This window comes from Chrysochloris asiatica, unplaced genomic scaffold (genome assembly GCF_000296735.1).
Source record: "Chrysochloris asiatica unplaced genomic scaffold, ChrAsi1.0 scaffold00308, whole genome shotgun sequence".
NCBI lineage: Eukaryota > Metazoa > Chordata > Mammalia > Afrosoricida > Chrysochloridae > Chrysochloris > Chrysochloris asiatica.
Genome location: NW_006408826.1, coordinates 1,394,092 through 1,411,925, shown reverse-complemented (window position 1 = coordinate 1,411,925; position 17,834 = coordinate 1,394,092).

Below are 17,834 nucleotides of genomic sequence, written 5' to 3'. Positions count from 1 at the left end.
ATATGCTCGCTGACAGCATTCTGATCAGCTTGTGAGCGGAAGTGACGTAAATGCAGCAAAGAAGACACGGGCTGAGATTGGCCATATTCCACAGACGCCCAATGGCCTTGATTGAGATGAGAGAGAGAAGAGGATGGGCTGGCTGGTTTGAAGTTCAAGGAGATGTGTGAACTCCTGAGCCCAAAGATACTGGCCTAGTTACTGGGGGCTAGCGTTAAAAGGGAAGCAGCCAGCTGGTCTGAAGAGGGGGGAGGTATGCTTTTTTTTTTTTTTTTTAATAAATTGAACATTTGTAGCAACCCTGCATCGAGCAAGTCTACTGGTGTCATTTCTCTTTTTTATCTTTTTGAGTTTCAGCTATTTTATCATAAATTACAAAAACTCAAGTACAGTAATATTTTAGCAAATCCGAAGTTCTGATCATGCTCCCTTGAAGAAAGTCCTTTGGGTTAGAATGCTATCATCCTCAGGCGTGCTCACTGTTTCAGGACCTCCCAGAGATAGGCTAGAGCTCGAACCTCCCTCCTCCATTCATTCTCAATTGACCTTTGTTGTCAACACGTCTCCAATAGCATGTGCTCACTATGTGACTATGCGTCTCGTTTTGGGAATTCTCACATTGCAAACATTTTCATAACGCTACTGTACAGTTAAAAGACTACAGTCAACATAACCTTTATATGTACTGTGAAACCAAAACATTCTGTGACTCACTTTATTACGATATTCGTATCAGTCTGGACCTGAAACCTCAGAATCTCCAAAGTGAGTCTGTGCTAGTAGTGAACAAGTAGGAATTGAAATTCTTTAAAGCAAAAACAAGAAACATGAAATATGGAGAAAGTGATCTAATAAAATATGTTCAAGATCCGTATGCTATAACGTATGACAAACACTGATGAGAGAAATCAAGGACAGCCTAAATAATTTGACAGCTATACTGTGTTTATGGATCAGAATACTCATTATTGTCAAGACTGCAATTCTGCTCCCAAATGATCTGTAGGTTAACTGATCCCCAAACAAATCCCCAGGAAGTTTCTCAGTACCAGTTGATAGGTGATTCTAAAATGTGCATGGAAAAGCGAAGGTCCTAAGATAATCAAAATGTAACAAAAGACCTACATCAATGGAATGGAATTGAGAATGCAGGAGTAAATCCATCCATCTACGGTCAGCTGATCTTCGCAAAGTGCCAAAATGCATTAAGTGGGGAAGAGATGGGCTCTTCAGCCAATGGTGCCAGCAAGATTGGATATCCATTTGCATAAAAAGGAAACAAGACCCATATCTCACACCATATACAAAAATGAACTCAATGTGGATTAAAGGCCTAAATGTAAAGCCTAGAAATATAAAGATCATCAAAAGAAAAATCAGGAAAAACTTAGAGGCTATGATAATTGGCAGAAATACACTATCAAACATAATTGAAAACACACAAACAGAAGACAAAATAAATGACTGGGACTTCTAAAAATCAGACACTTGAGTACATCAAAGAATTTCACCAAAATAGAACCTGCAGACTGAGAAAAATATGTTTGGCAATGACTACTCTCCCAATTTATAGAACACTCAGCCACCTCAACAAGATGAAGACAAATAATACAATTAAAAGGTGGGCAGAGGACATGAACAGACACTTCATCAAAGAAGACATTCAGGCAGCCAACAAACATATGAGGAAATGCTCATGATCATTAGCCATTGGAGAGATGCAAATCAAAACAACATTGAGATATCATCTTACTCCAGCATTAATAGCAAAGTTCAAAAAATATACAACAAATGCTGGTGACGGTACGGAGAGACTGGGACCCTCCTACATGGCTACTGGGAATGTAAAATGGTGCGACTACTGTGGAAAATGGTATGAAAATGGTCCTCAAAAAGTTAGAAATAGAAATATCGTATGACTCAGAAATTCCTCTACTTTATATACATCCTCCAGAACTGAGAGCCATGACATGAACAGATATTTATACACACACATTCACAATAGCAAAAAGATGAAGACGGCCTCATTGCCCATCTACAGAAGAATGGTTTAACAAACTCTGATACATATGCACAATGAAATACTATCCAACGTTGAAAAGTAATGAGAAATTTTCAAAACACCTCACAATATAGATGCACCTGGAGGACATTATGATGAGTGAAATTAGTCAATCACAAAAGAGCAAATAATGCATGAGAGCACTGTTGCAAAGAGTTGAGAAAAGGTTTTCTTCATAAAAGAAACATTCTATGATGGTTACAGAGGTGGGGGGGGGATTATTCACACATGTTAACATGGGTGATGGGGTTGTTGTTGTTAAGTGCCGTCGAGTCGGTTCCGACCCACAGCAACCCTGTAAAGGGTTTCCGAGGAGCAGCTTGAACCACCGACCTTGCAGTTTAAACTAACTTTGCAGCCCAGAGCATTAATCCACAGTGCCACACCAGGACTCCAGGTGATGGGGTGGGCAATATAAAACAAGTGGGAGGTTGGCAGAACAAAGATGAAGGTAGCAAGAGACACAGGGAGGCGTGCAAGAGTTAAAGGAACTAGAGGAAAATACTGTCAACTGATGGTACATGGAGGAGATTGCAATCATTGTCAAGAATCAAAGTGCATGATTTACTGAATGCAAAGCTGATGATGTGCTCTGTAAACCTTCACTCAACTCACAATAAAAAGTTTAAAAAATAAAATAAAATAATCAAAACAATTTTGAAAGAGAAAATTAAGGTTGGAAGACTCACATCAGCTTATTTCAAGACTTAATACAAAACTACAATGATCAAGAGAGTATGGCATTTAAAGCTTAGTACAAAACTACACTGATCAAGAGAGTATGGTATTAGCAAAGAGAGAAATACAAGGATCAATAGAACAGAGTCCAGAAATAGATACGCATACATATGGTCAGTTGATTTTTTGACAAAGATGCCACGGCATTGTAAATGGATAGCATTTTCAACAAATGGTACTGAACAATTAGACATATTCATATTAAAACTACTAACCTCAGCCCATAGGTCACACAAGACATAAAAATCAACTTTAAATGAATCAGATTGAAATATAAGACCTCAAATTATAAAACTTCGGGGGTCCTGGTGAGGCACTATAGGATAAGCACTGGACAGCTAATGGCAAGGTCTGTGGTACAAGCCCAACTCCAAAACCCTATACAGGGCAGCTGTGAGTCAGAACCAACTCAACTGCACTTAACAGTAACAAATAAAAATTCTAGAAAAACATATAGGAAAATCTGCAGGACCTTGGGGAGGCAAATATTTCTTAAATAGGACATAAAAACTATGAAAGTAAAAGAAAAAACTGACGGACGGGACTACACTAAAAATGTTTTAAACTTTGGAGAAACCAAATGAAAATAGTGTAAAAACAAAGAACAGCATAGCTACAGAACTTCCAAAGGGCAAGGAAGTAAAGGTGATTTCAAGATAATACAGACTGTTTTAAATAGAGAAAAAATTAATAAATTACAGGGTAACCTCTGAAAAAAATCAATACACCTACCCATCAAAATAAAAAAGGACACTAAGAAAGATTTAGTAAACAGTAACACAACAGAAATGTAGAAAAAAAAAAAAAAACCAACAACCCACAAAAAAACTTCCCCAATATCTTGAAAATTAAGCATACAAGAACCTGAATGAACCTCAAAGAGGATAGATTCCCAAAGAAAATCACCAAAGCATATCATAATCAAACCTTCCAAAACCAAAGAGAAGGTAAGAATCCTGAGAGCATCTAGGGAAAAACGCAAAGGTTCTCCTACAAAGGAGAACCAATGACTAAGCTCTGATTTCTCAGCAGAAACCATACAGGCAAGACGGTACTGGGATGACATACATAAAATTCTGAAAGAAAAAACTGTCAATCAAGAATCACATACCCAGCAAAGCTGTCCCTCAAATACGAGGGTGAAATTAGGACATTCCCTGATAAATAAAAATTAAAGGAATTTACAATGATCAGACCAACTTTATAAAAAATGCTAAAGAATGTTCTTTGAAAACCAACAACAGTAGACAACAACCTGAGATGATCATACATGACAACACCATCCAAAACTCCATCCAGATATGTTGTTCGCGACTTAATACACAACAGAACAAAACACTGGTCTTATGCCATCTTCAAAATCATTAAGCTTGAGCCTATTGCTGTAGCCACAGTACCAATCCATCTCTTCCACTTTTTCGCTGACCTTCTACTTTACCTAGTATGATATCCTTCTCCAGAGAATGGCCTCTCCTGACAATATGCCCAAAATATGAGAGATGAAGTCTTGCCATCCTGGCTTCCAAGGAACATTCTGATTATATTTCTTCCAACACAGACTGGTTTGTTCTTCTAGCAGTCCATGGCACTTTCAGTATTCTTCTCCAACACCATAACTCAAATCCACATATAGAAATATTTAAAGTAAAACAAACCTTCATGACTGAAAATAGGGGAAACAGAGATATCAATTTATAAGAGCGTCAACTACAAAGCAAAAATAGAAAAACAGGGACTAGCATAGATACAGAAGTTTCAAATGACAAGTAAATCAAGTAGATTTCAAGATTAAAACAGATTTTTTTTTAAGCAGGGAAAAATTTAATAAAGTACTAGGAAACCTCAAAGAAAAGTAATACACCTACACATCAAAATAAAAAAAGGAGAAAAACTAGAAAAATTTAGTGAATATTAACGCAACAGAAATAAAGGAAAACCCACAAACATAATGAAATGAGCACAGAAAATTATGTGAAACAAAGAAAGCAGCAGCACCACACACATACACATACACACACAAAAAAAAAAAAAACACACACCGCTAAGAACTATGATAACAATCAATTCGTACCTATTGAAAATTACATTGAATGTAAATGGACAAGTGACATAGAAAGCAGAATGGATAAGAAAACAGTATCCTTCAATATGCTATCTACAAGACACACATCTGGTGAAACAAACTTTGATCCATATACACAATGAAATACTATGCAACATTGAAGAATAATAAGAATTTGCGAAAAACCTCACACCATGGATGAACCTAGAGGTCATTATGCTCAGTGGTATTAGTCAATCATAAAAGGACAAATATTACCTGAGAGCACTGTTGTAAGAAGTTAAGAAAATATTTTCTTGCTAAATGAAACATGATGATGCTGACAGGACAGGTGGGGGCTGGACTGCAATCATTGCAATCACAGGAAGATTCTAATTTGTTGAATGTGGTACTGGTCATGTGTTCTGCAAGCCTTCAGACAAGTCAAAATAAAAAATTAAAGTAAGTTTTTCTTGATAAAACAAACAGTCTATAATGGTTACCGGGGTGGAGGGGGGATGAAAAATTATTTACGGGCTATTATTTACACTATTAATAAAAATGAAAAGGCAAACAACAGACTAGAAAACAATGTGTAAAACACATTATCTGATAAAGATCTAGGTACCCAAATACACAAATAACTCTCAAAAATACAAATTTTTTTAAAAGCCAATTTAAAAGTAAGCAAAGATTTTGAACAGACACTTGATCAGAGAAGATACGCAATAGTGAATTGTTGTTGTTGTTAAGTGCTGTGGAGTCAGTTCCGATCCATAGTGATCCTGTATAGGGTTTCCAAGGAGTAGTTGGTGAGCTTGAACCACCAACCTTGTGGTTCAAATCGACTTGGCAGTCCAGTGCATTAACCCACAGCACCACATTGTTGTTGTTAAGTGGCATTGAGTCGGTTTCGACCTATAACGACCCTGTATAGGGTTTCCGAGGAGCTGCTGGTAAGCTTGAACCGCCAACCTTGCAGTTCAAACAGCTTTGCAGTATGGCGCATTAACCCACAGCACCACACCACAATAACAAATGTTGGCGACAGGACTATGAATCAGTTCAAACCAGTTCAATCATGGTTGATAATGCAAAACCAGAACAGACTCGAATATTGAGTGATCCATAATGCTACTTAAAAATGTAAAGAACCCTGGTAGCGTAGTGGTTACACATTGGGCTGCTAACCAAAAGGTCAGCAGTTCGAATGTACCAATTGTTTCACGGGAGAAAGGTGAGGCTTCCTACTCCTGTAAAGATTTACAGTCTCAGAAACCACTATGAGTCACAACCAACTCAACAGAACACCACCACCATTCCCACCTGAAAAGGCAAAAATTACAGGGTCAAAAGTCTTGTACCAGGATACTCCAAAGAAGCATAGTGAATCCTTTCAGGAGCCTGATTTGACAGTGAGTTATTAGCAGGATTATTACCAAAGTGGTACAGTTGACCACCATATTTAAGCAAGGTACTGCTGTTTTCAGCTCAGTCAGTCAAGACATTTGGTTGCTATGCAACAGGACACTGTACCTGTTTCCTGAGAGATTAAATTTTTTGGCAGGGATCCTATGTGTAATATTTCCCATTCTGGTTACTGTTACCATTTACCCACACTTTAGAATTTTGGGTCTGTGCAGATATAGCATAATAGGCCATGAAGGAACCTGCTGAACTGAGTCAAAGCACTAGGTGGCAAGAATAGGAAGCGACAGGAACCTCATATATGGGTTTTATCGTTGCTAGGTGCTTTCAAGGAGTCCTGGTGTGGCACTATGAGCTACTGCACTGGACTAGAAAGTCAGTTTTAACTGCAATGTCATTGGTTCAAGCTCACCAGTCATTCCTCAGACACCCTGTATAAGGTCGTTATGGGTCAAAACAGATTTGACGGCACTTAACAACAACAGGTGCTTTCAAATTGATTCTGACTCATAGAGATCCCCATTGTACAATACAAGCAAACAGTGCCCTGTCCTTCACCATCCTCAAATCACTGCTGCATTTGAGTCCAGAGTGGCAGTTGCTACAACAGTCTACTTCACTGAGAGGTTTTCCGCATTTTCACTGAGCCTCTAACTTTAGCAAGCATGTCTTCTCCAAAAACGGGTTCCTCCTGGTAACATGTCCAAAGTACGTGAAACCAAGCTTCTTCACTACCCTCTCTGCTAAGGAACATTCTAGCTGTACTTCTCCAAAGACAGATTAATTCATTCTTCTGGTAGGACATAACACATTTAATATCCTTCTTAGCATAGTGGTTACGAATCGGGCTGCGAGCCGCAAGGTCAGCAGTTTAAAACTACCAGCTGTTCCGCGGGAGAAAGATGAGGCTTTCTGCTCCCGTAAAGATTTACAGCCTCGGAAACCCTGTACTGGGTCGCTATGAGTCGGAACTGACTCCACGGCACATAACAACAACAACTAACACCAAAATTCAAAGACATCATCTTTCTTGTGTCTTCCTTATTCTTTGTCCACCTTTCCCATACACATGAAGCAATTCAAAATACGTTTTGAGTCAGGCACCTTAGTCATCAAAGTGGCATCTTTGCTTTTTAAAATGTTAAAGAGATCTTTTGCAACAGATTTGTCCAATGCAATAAATATTTTGTTGGATTCCTAACTGCTACTTTCATGGATGTTAACTGTGGATCCAAGTAAAATAAAATCCTTTACATTTTCACTAATTTCTCTGTTTATCATGATGTTGTATATTTGGTCCATTTCTGAGGATTTTTGTTGCCTTTATATTGAGTTGTAATCCATCCTAAAGGCTGTATTCTTTGATCTGCATTAAAGTAAGCACATCCACTTCTGTGTTTTTAGCATGCAAGGTTGGGTCATCTGCATATCTCAGGTTGTTAATGAGCCTCCAATCCTGATGACACAATTCTCTTAATATATAGTCCACCTTTTCAGAGTATTTGCTCAGCAAACAGACTGAGTAATTACAGTGAAAAGGCACAACCCTCACTCACACACACACACACACACACACACACACACACACACACACCTTTCCTGTTCTGCTCAAATGATTGCCTCTTAGCGCTTGAGCACCATGAAGTCTTCTGGAATTCTCAAGCTGCACAATGTTATCCATGCAATTTTATGGTTCACACAGTTGAATACTTCTGCACAGTCAATGAAACACAGGTAAACATCGTTCTGGTATTCTCTGATGTCAGCCACAATCCATCTAACGTCAGCAATATCCCTCATTCTACCCCCTTCTGGAAGTTCCCTGTCAATGTATTGCTGCAATTACTTTATTATTTTTAAATTATCTTCAGCAAAATCTTACACGCATGTCATATTAATGATATTGTTTTATAGCTTCCGCATTCATGTACCATATTTTATGTCAACATATGTTTTCATTTATCTGACAGATTTATCTAGGAGTAAGATTTCTGGATTTAATAAGAAGTGTGTGTTTAACTTTCTCAGAAATTAACTGTTTCTCAAAGTGGCTGTGTGTGTTTTTGATTCCTTATAAGTGGTATCTCTTAGAGTCACGTGCATGTGGTAATGGGCACATATATGGATTACAATTGAATTCATAAATCCTCATAATTGGGCCAATAAACAATATATGATAAAAAGAGGAAAAGACCGAAGTTGTCAAGGATTTCATTTTACTTGGATCCATAATCAACACTCATGGAAGCGGCAGTCAAGAAATCAAACTATGTATTGAGTTTGGTGAATCTGCTGCACAAGACCTCCTTAAAATGTTAAAGAGCAAAGATGTTACTGTGAAGACTAAGGTGTGCCTGACCCAAGCCATGGTATTATCAAACTCCTCATATGAATATGAGAACTGGGTCATGAATAAAGAAGAATGGAGGAGAATCGATGCATCTGAATTACGGTAATGGCGAATACTGAAAGCACCATGGACTGCCAGAAGAACATATGTATCTGTTTTGGAAAAGTACAACCAGACTGCTCCTTTGAAGGGATGATGGCAAGACTTCGTTTCTCCTACTTTGGACATGTTTTCAAGAAGGACCAGTGCTTGGAGAAGGACATCATGCTTGGTAAAGTGGAGGGTCAATGAAAAAGAGGAAGCTCTCCAACAAGATGGAAATGACACAGTAGCAGTAACAATGGGTTCAAATGACTGTGAGGATTGGGCAGTGTTTCATTCTGTTATGTATAGGGTCACTATGAATCAGAGCTTGATGGCACCTAACAGCAACCACAAACAATAAAATAAGCCAGACTCAAACGGCTAAATATTTTTATTTCATTCCTCTGAAATTCTAGAAAAGAAAACAACTATAGGGCCAGAAACCAGATGAATGGTGCCTAAGGTTGGCAGTTAGAGGAGATGACTAACTACAAAGAGACATGAGGGAACTTTTGGGGTGACAGAAATATACCATTTAGCCAAAATGTACCTGTACACATCTAAAAGGGGTAAATTTTACTTTATGCAAATTTATCTCAATAAACCTGACAATACACAAAGGTGTACAGCATCAGGAATGACCATAATTTGAAGCAGAGATCTACAACTAATCAGAACTAAGAGTGCAGATTTCTGATTTTAAGTGTAAAATCCACAGTTACAAAGCAGAAAGGAAGGGTAGGCAGGCAAAGTTCAAGAAGGTTCAATGTGTATGTGTGTCTTTCACTGCTCATTGATATAACTAGATAGAACAGGGCTCAGCCAGCGAGAAGGTGATAAAACCAGAATACAGTATTCGGTATTTATTTGAAATGGACTTATTTAAGATGATAGATGGCCACAAACTGTCCCTTCCAATTGCTTGAGTTTGTAGATGACTAATTCAAAGGACTGCCTAATGAGACAGGCAGTGTTCAAGTACTAATTTTCCTCATTTTACAAGAGCTCTAATTTAGAAGACCAGGGGAGACGTATTTTCATTCTGGCAACTTCTTCCTGATTAGAATTTTGAAGCTTATCTTGGCAGAAAGGCTGCAGGGTGGGAGAAGGTGAACAGCCGTTCAAAATTCCCAAAAGCCCTTTCTTCCTGTTTGAGAGACTACTTAGAGACGGCTGTAGGCAAATGTGTAATGGTGGCTGTGCCAGCATGCATAGTTTCATGTTTGCAGGGAGCTAGGAGTCTTGGTGTGGCACTGGAGGATACACAGAGGACCACAAGGTTGGTAGATTCATAAGGATCCTATATAGGGCAGTTCTACTCTGTCCTCTAGGGTTCCTGCGAGGTGGATGGCTACTACTCTACGGCAATGGGGTCTGCTTGTGGGTTTTATAGTCAGAACACTGGCTAGGAGAGAGTTTAAATAGCATTCTGGGTATGTTCCCCCCACCCCAAAAAGATATAAACTGAAACTAGACCACAGAAGATTTGTTATTTCTTCACTCATTTAGCCATCCATTCAATTGACAAATATTTCTATTGGCCACCCACTCTAGGCCAGGTCCTGTGTTGAGGCTGAAGGTACAGAGATAACCCCATGGTGGGTGGGGCGTGGAGTGGGCAAAGAGATGCCCAAATACAGCAACACAATAATGTGAATATCCTATAATGGAAAATGAGGTGCAGTAGCTGCCAACAGGCCAGCAGGCTGCACCTTGATGGAGGAGGCAAACTGGAGCTGCAAATTTCAAGGAGGAGTCGGAGCCCACCTGGCAGACAAGAGTGGCAGTCATCCCAGATAGCAAACACAGCATCAGCAATAGAAATGTACAGCCAGGAGGAACATGCATGAAGTTGCAGCCTCTGAGAGCCTGCCTAAAAATGGGGTGCTATGAGAATGGAGAGGTAGACATGAAGCAGGAAGGTTATGGGCTTTGTAAGCTTTGCCAAAGGGTTAGACGTCAGCCTGCAGGGGAAGCAAGGGACAGCCAAAACACAAGGGAGCAGCTAAGAAAAGATATGCATTTAGAAAGCTGATTCCAAGGGCAGGCAGTGGCAGAGGCAGGAGGGAGACGGAGAACGTCTTCTCTTTTTTGTATAGTTGAAAAGTTAATGGTGACCCAGAAAGCTATCCCATGAACCCACCACCTTCAGTCACACAAAGGAGAGAGCCCATTCCCCTGCCCAACCAGAAATTGTGGCTGTGTACTTTTCTACAATCCCCACTGGACTAGCATCTCCCTCAGGACAATTTACATTTACTTGTACGCACACTTTGTTGTTGTTAAGTGATGGAGAGTCTGTTCTGACTTACGGCAAATCTGTAAAACAAAACAAAAAAACACTGCCCAGTCTGGTACCATCCTCATAATCGTTGTTTGAGTCCATTGTGTGTGTATATATATATATATATATATATATATATATACACACATACATACATACATACATACATGCATATAATTTAATACCTATTTCCCCAGTAGTGCCTGACTGGTATATATTCGTACTATAGTCCAGCTATGGTTGTGTTCACTCTGACTCATGGTGACCCTGTGTCTTTCACAGTACAACTGTGTTCCACAGGTTTTCAATGTATGATTTTCTAGAAGCAGATTGCCAGCTCTTTCTTCTGGCTGGGCTACAAGCTCCAATGTTTTGGTTAGCAAATGACCACATGAACCTTTCACAGCACTCATGGAATCATACATGTTATTATTTGCTGTTGAGTCAACCCTAGGTCCTGGTGACACCACCTGTGCAGGGAAGAACTGCTCCATTTTCAGGACTGTGACTATTGGAAGCAGGTCACCAGGACTGTCTTCCAAGAGACCTCTGGGTGGCTAGTAGTCATGTTCTTAACCATTTGTACTACATATATATTATGCACTAATGCATATTTTGTACCTATAAATATATACTATATACATCTATTTCCCCAGTAGATTTTCAAATGTTAAAAAGCCAAGATGACTGAATGAACAACTGAATAAGTGAATGAGTGAATGATTTTTGCCCCAAAAGAAAGACATCCTAACACTGAGAAATGTGATTGATGATCTTACAAGTTAGTAAGATACACATCAGATGAAAGTTAAACTGGATTCACTTCAGAGGTCTCTTCCAGTGTGAGAATTTCATGACTCAAGGATGCCCAGTGAAAGTTACAGCTAAAAAGGCAATAATGAGACTGGTTCTAAAGAAAGATATTTTAAAAGTTCCAATGAAGAATGGCAAGAGGTGAGTTTATCATGAAGCAACAAGCAGATGCAGCTAAAAGCTAAGTGTGGATTTTTTGATAAAGGCTCCAGAGAAAGGAAAGCACTGACTGTCATCTTAAAGCTTCTGAAAGCAAGTAGTGAAGCAGGCCAGGCCGGAAACATCAAAGCCAGCAGCTCCTACCAGCCTTCTCCTGAGCAGGAAAGAGCTGCTTAAATATATTAAAGACAGAGAGCGAGTGTGGTACCCTGAATTTACTGGATATATGGCTTTTCTATCCATGTCTTAATTCTCACCAAGTGACTGGGTGGGATATAAGGTATACAGGAGTCTAAGGCTAGGATTGGTTAGTTTTGCCCTCCGGCTAGGTTTAAAAGGGGCCATCTCAGAAGCAGGAATGTTAAATACCAGAACCATCGAGAAGGAAGAGCATGAATGGAGTGTAAGATTCCTACCTAGACAAACAGTGAAGGCAGAGAAGATAGCAGAGCCAGTGGAGTGGAGAGACAGAGTAGCTGTGTGCTCTAGGCCCATGGACTGGGACAGAGGCCAAGGGGCCACATGGCTGAGAGGCCGAAGATAAGAGTGAGGCATGCCTGCAGTATGACAGACAAGCGGCATTCGTGACTGGAGAACTGCTGCATCCTGAGTTGGTTTAGATCCTGACTTCTACCCTGATCACTTCCCTAATAAACCCCATAGTTTTGAATATTGTTATGAGGTCTGTGTAGCCACTGCAATGAATGATCGAACCCAGATGTGAAGCAGAGAGTGCTGTGGGAGGGATGCTTGGTGTCAGAATAAAGAAGATTGTAGGGTGGAAGGAAGCATGTCATAGGAATTGGCCTTGTGCTAATTTTGAATTTGATTCTCTTTTCTCCGTGTGAAGCCAAGGGGGGCCAGACATGGTCCCCACATGGTTTTTCCAGCAAGCCAGCCGCAGGGAAGGACCAGGGAAGAGCAATATGCAATCCAGTGTTCAGAGACCTCTTCTCTGTCCACTTTCTCTACCCTGCCACCACTCCCCAAATCCAAAGTACTTTATCAGAATAAGCTCTGTAGCCCATAGGTATGATCCAGAAATGTATTCATTTTTGTATTTGTGGTCTTAAGTAGGAAAAAATAATGTGGCCTCAATTCTATTGTCAGAACCATACCTCCAACTGTATGTGGCAGATCCCCCTTATATTTTTGCCTAATTCACCATATCATGATCACAACTTACAAATGAGAGAAGTTCCACACTGCTACTCTTATTTCTCATTGTAAAAACCACCAGCTTAGACGGCCTTAAGGGACTCTAAGCAATCATCTGGCACATCTACCCTCACTGTAAGAATGCAATACTTGGGGACCATTGAAAGAAACTATCCAACAAACTAGTGTCAGAGTCAGCAATGAAACCCAGATGTCTCTGCACTTTCATATTTGCAGTGTCACCAAATCTGGTAGCAATGTCTGTCAATAAGCAGCACAATCCTGCTCAATGTGTTCACTCCTAATTCTTTACCCTTCCCACGAGCTCACACAAAGCCCCACAGAAAGCCTTCTCTCTCTTTCCATCTGCACAGGCAATCCTTGACACATGGCACAATGGAAACCAAATAGAAGTTACACAATTTACATTCTCTCTCAAGCAACACCATCTGATGATGAGATTCTGCTGCGGCAGAGAATTAATCAAATTCATCCTAGAGGCTCATCTGGTACATGACACACAACTTCCTTGATCTCCAAACTCCCTAACAAGTTTCAACACAAGAAACTCTGGTGGCTTCCTTTCCTAGCGCGTTTCCCATCTTCATCGGTTACTGAAACTAACATTTGAAGGAATATAAATAAGCAGTATACAGGGTCGCTATGAGTCGCAACTCACTTGATGGCACATGACAACAACAATAAATAAGCAGTAGGTTGCTTGATCTTTAATATCTTTACAACCCTTTGTACTTATTTGAAAGCTAGGAAGATAGACACATTTTCATTTTCACCGTTATTAATGAATACTGTGAGTTAAGAGAGAGTGTAGTTTTAGGTATAAATATTTGGGGTTTTGCCTTCAAAGTTGACTCTTACTAGTCAGAGAAATGAACCATATTTCAGGAACAGCTTTTATAGGTAGCAAAAAATGGTCAAGTTGCTGCTGTTTATATTTGTCTTGCTTTTCTAAATATACTAGGTTTTTCATTAAGATTCCCTTTGATTGCATGTCCATTTTAAAAACACAGTAACTTCACCATGAAGAAATCTGGCAAACGCTACCTCCACCCAATGCTCATGATAAACATTCATATTCTTTGATCTCTTGTTGATCGTGCGTACCCGACACACAATGGCACTTTACCTCTGTGACTCTCCTACCCAAAACTCATCAGTACAGTCTAATCACGAGAAAAATATTAGGCAAATCCCAATTGGGGGGTATTCTACAAAATCCCTGATGAGTGCATCTCAAAATTCGCAAGCAGTAGACACAGGGCGGAACACAAGACTTAAAGTGAAGAGAGGTACACACTGTTAACTGATGGCACATGGGGGGATTACAATTATTGTAATGAAACGAAGACTATGATTTGTTGATTGCAAAAGAAAAAAATATAAGCAATCAAAGTCTGAGAAACTATCAATCAAGAGAAGCTTAAGGATGACGGGTAAGACTGAGGAATTCGCACTGACCGCCTAAGACAGGCAGCGTCCCTTAAACAAACAATAAATAAGGGGGAATCTGATGCAGACCGTGCAGACCCGGTCAGGAGGTCAAGACCCTGTGGGCCCAAGCGTTGTTGACCGTCCAAACCATAGGCTCTGAGGATCAGACTTTAGCTAGCTAGTAGACATAGCAAACTGTCCCTCATCTGATTATTCAGTAATGCTTGTTAGTAATCTCATACATGAGCCCTGGATATCCACAGACAAATGTAAAAACCTTCCCTAAAAGCCGAGACTGTAAATTCCAAAAAGGCAAATTTCCCCCACCCCCCCCCAAAAAAAGCTAAAGAGGATAGAGAGAAACACTGTTAACTGATGATATATGGAGGGGATAATAATCAATGTAATGAAACAAGCTATATGAATGGTTGGATGTGAAGCTGATGATGTGCCCTGTAAACTTTCACTCAATCCAAAATAAAAACATTTAAAAAATAAAAAATAAAAAAAATAAAGTGTTCAAGAGCAAAAAAAAAAAAAAAAAAGCTTAAGGAGACAGGACAATTCACTGTAATATGACATCCTGGAACAGAAATAGGATATAAGTGGGAAATTTAAGGAAATATGAATCCAGTATGGATTTAGTTCAAAAGAATGCATCAGTATTGATAAATGCACCATATTAATAAAAGACATAATAATACGAGAAAGCAAGTGTTGGGTACACTGGACTTCTCTGTACTATCTTCCTAGGCTTTCTGTAAATCTAAAATTAAAGTTCTACTTTAAAAAGTTAGGAAACAAATGTTAAAAATGAGGATTGGTATCACATAATTCACAATAAAACATTTACAAAAATGAGGACTGGGGTCTTCCATGTGGAGAACAGATGTAATACTTAAGAGATACTGGACACGAACATGGGGAAGTTAAGACTGTAAAGCTAAATATCCTTAACTCCCTTTTATGAATATATCTCAAATTCAAGGAGACCCTTACACCTCATTATCCAGAACTAGGACTCATAATAATGTATGTAATAAAAAATAATTCCCATTTTTGTCTCCTTTCCCTTTATGGTAGCATTACCTTCAGTTATTACAAATTTATCTCAACATAGGTATGTTGTTCACTATTTTCTCTACTGACAAGTCAAACTGGAATCCAAAACTACTCATAATTATAGGAGAACTTGAGTGAGAAGGTAATCATTTGCTTCCTGTGTTCTCTTCCTTCTGGAACAGTCTGAGAAGTGCTTTAAAAGGCATATAAAGGAGCCAGGCATGTGAAATACGCATGAGGTGGCCAGGGAGTGAGCAGGGCTGCTGGAGACAAAGTTCCCATAGTGTTAACCCTGGCCATCAGTCTTTGAGCAAGTACTGTCACTTGCTTTAGTTCCTTCTGGCTCATCCATTGCTCCCAATGAATCTGTGGATTTCTAGGAACAAAACGTCTCCACGACATATGCTGTATGTAGTTTAGTTTGAAGCAGACTTGAGTACAGGAAAATGTTCTTTTTCAAAACTCTCAGTTCTTAAGATATCAGAACCTGCAAAAAGCACATGTAGGGTAGTTACTATGCCTCCAGATCAATAGCTCAGTTACTGCTAGGAAATATTAAAATAATGGGGAGGAGAGGGAGACAAGCAAATTTAGAGATACAGCTGCTCTGGAAAATGAAGCACAGCAGAGAGGCACAAACAAATTTGATCTCTAATATCTATACAACTCTTTGTACTTAATATGAGAACTGAGAAGATACAAACAGTCTCGTTTGGGAAATACTTTTCATTGTTATTTCTGAATAGAAAATAAGTTAAGAAAGGAGTTAAGAGAGTCTAATAACTAGTAGATCTGGAAAATATTTTTATAACCTTTAGAGAATGTGATTTTAATTTTTTAAATTATATTAATCTGTAACCAAACGGAAAGTTACAGAAAACCCCTATATACTTAAAATTTCAGCTCATGAAATCATATTAGCGAGTTCCTGGCAAACTAAGAACCCTGGGATCATTCTATCCACCCAAATGCTTTCATAGAGGTTTTGGTAGCAGGCAATCACATGCTAGGAGCAGCAAGCACAACTAGAGAAGGCTTGGAAATTGGGGGAATGAGAGCGGCTGTGGGCAACAGAATTGGACAGGAGAGCGCCTACAAAAATCACATTGCTGTTGTTGTTGTTAAGTGTTGTGACTCATAGTAACACTGCATAGGATCTCAGAGGAACAGCTAGTAGACTTAAAATGTCAACCTTACGATTAGCAGTCCAGTGCTTAGCCTACAGCGCTACACCAGGACCTAACTGCCCTCAGAACAAATAGTCACTAAAACATTTATTTTCATTTCAAAACCTTTCATCAACTTACTGTTGTTGCTGATGTTAAGTGCCGTCAAGTCGGTTCCGACTCATAGCGACCCTGTATAAGGTTTCCAAGGATCAGTCCAGTACTTCTCCTACAGCGCCACACCAAGACTCTCATCCGCTGACTAAACTTCACAGTTTAAGTCATCATTTGAAACGTGTACACTGCATATACCTTTCTCCAAACCCAACCCAACCCCACTGCCATTGTGGTAATTCCAATTTGTTGTTGCTGCTATTGTCAAGTGCTGTTGAGTCAGTTCTGATTCATAGCAACCCTGTACCGACTTTCTGAGAAGCGGCTTGTGGGTTTGAACCACCAACCTTGTGGTTATAGCAGTTTACTGCTTATCCTATCTAGGATATTAATCTTTACAGGAGTAGACCTGTGGTTACCAGGCCAACACCTAACCTACAGGGACAGCACAGCTCCTTCTCCAAACTAAAGTGAAACTTTAAGGAGAAACCTAAAATTAATGAATGCCCCACTCACAGCAAGAATTTGGAATTTCATATTTAAAATAAAACCCCTTGAAAGATGTAGATAACCTAAATGCCCAGCAACTTCGGTTCATACACAAAGTAGAAAACCATGTAACGTTGAAGAATGATGATGAACCTACAAAATACCTCATAACATGGATGAACCTGGAGGACATTACACTGAGTGAAACTAGTCAATCATAAAAGGACAAATATTGTATGAGACCGATGTTGTAAAAAGTTTTCTTGATATAACAAACCTTCTATGATGGTTACGGGGAGGGGTTATTCAACGGCTAAATGGTAGTAGACACATGTTACCATGGGTGATGGGGCAGGCAATATAGCACAAGAGAGAGGTTGGAAGAGGAAAGACAAAGATAGCAAGAGACACAGGGAGGAATGCAAGAGTTAAAG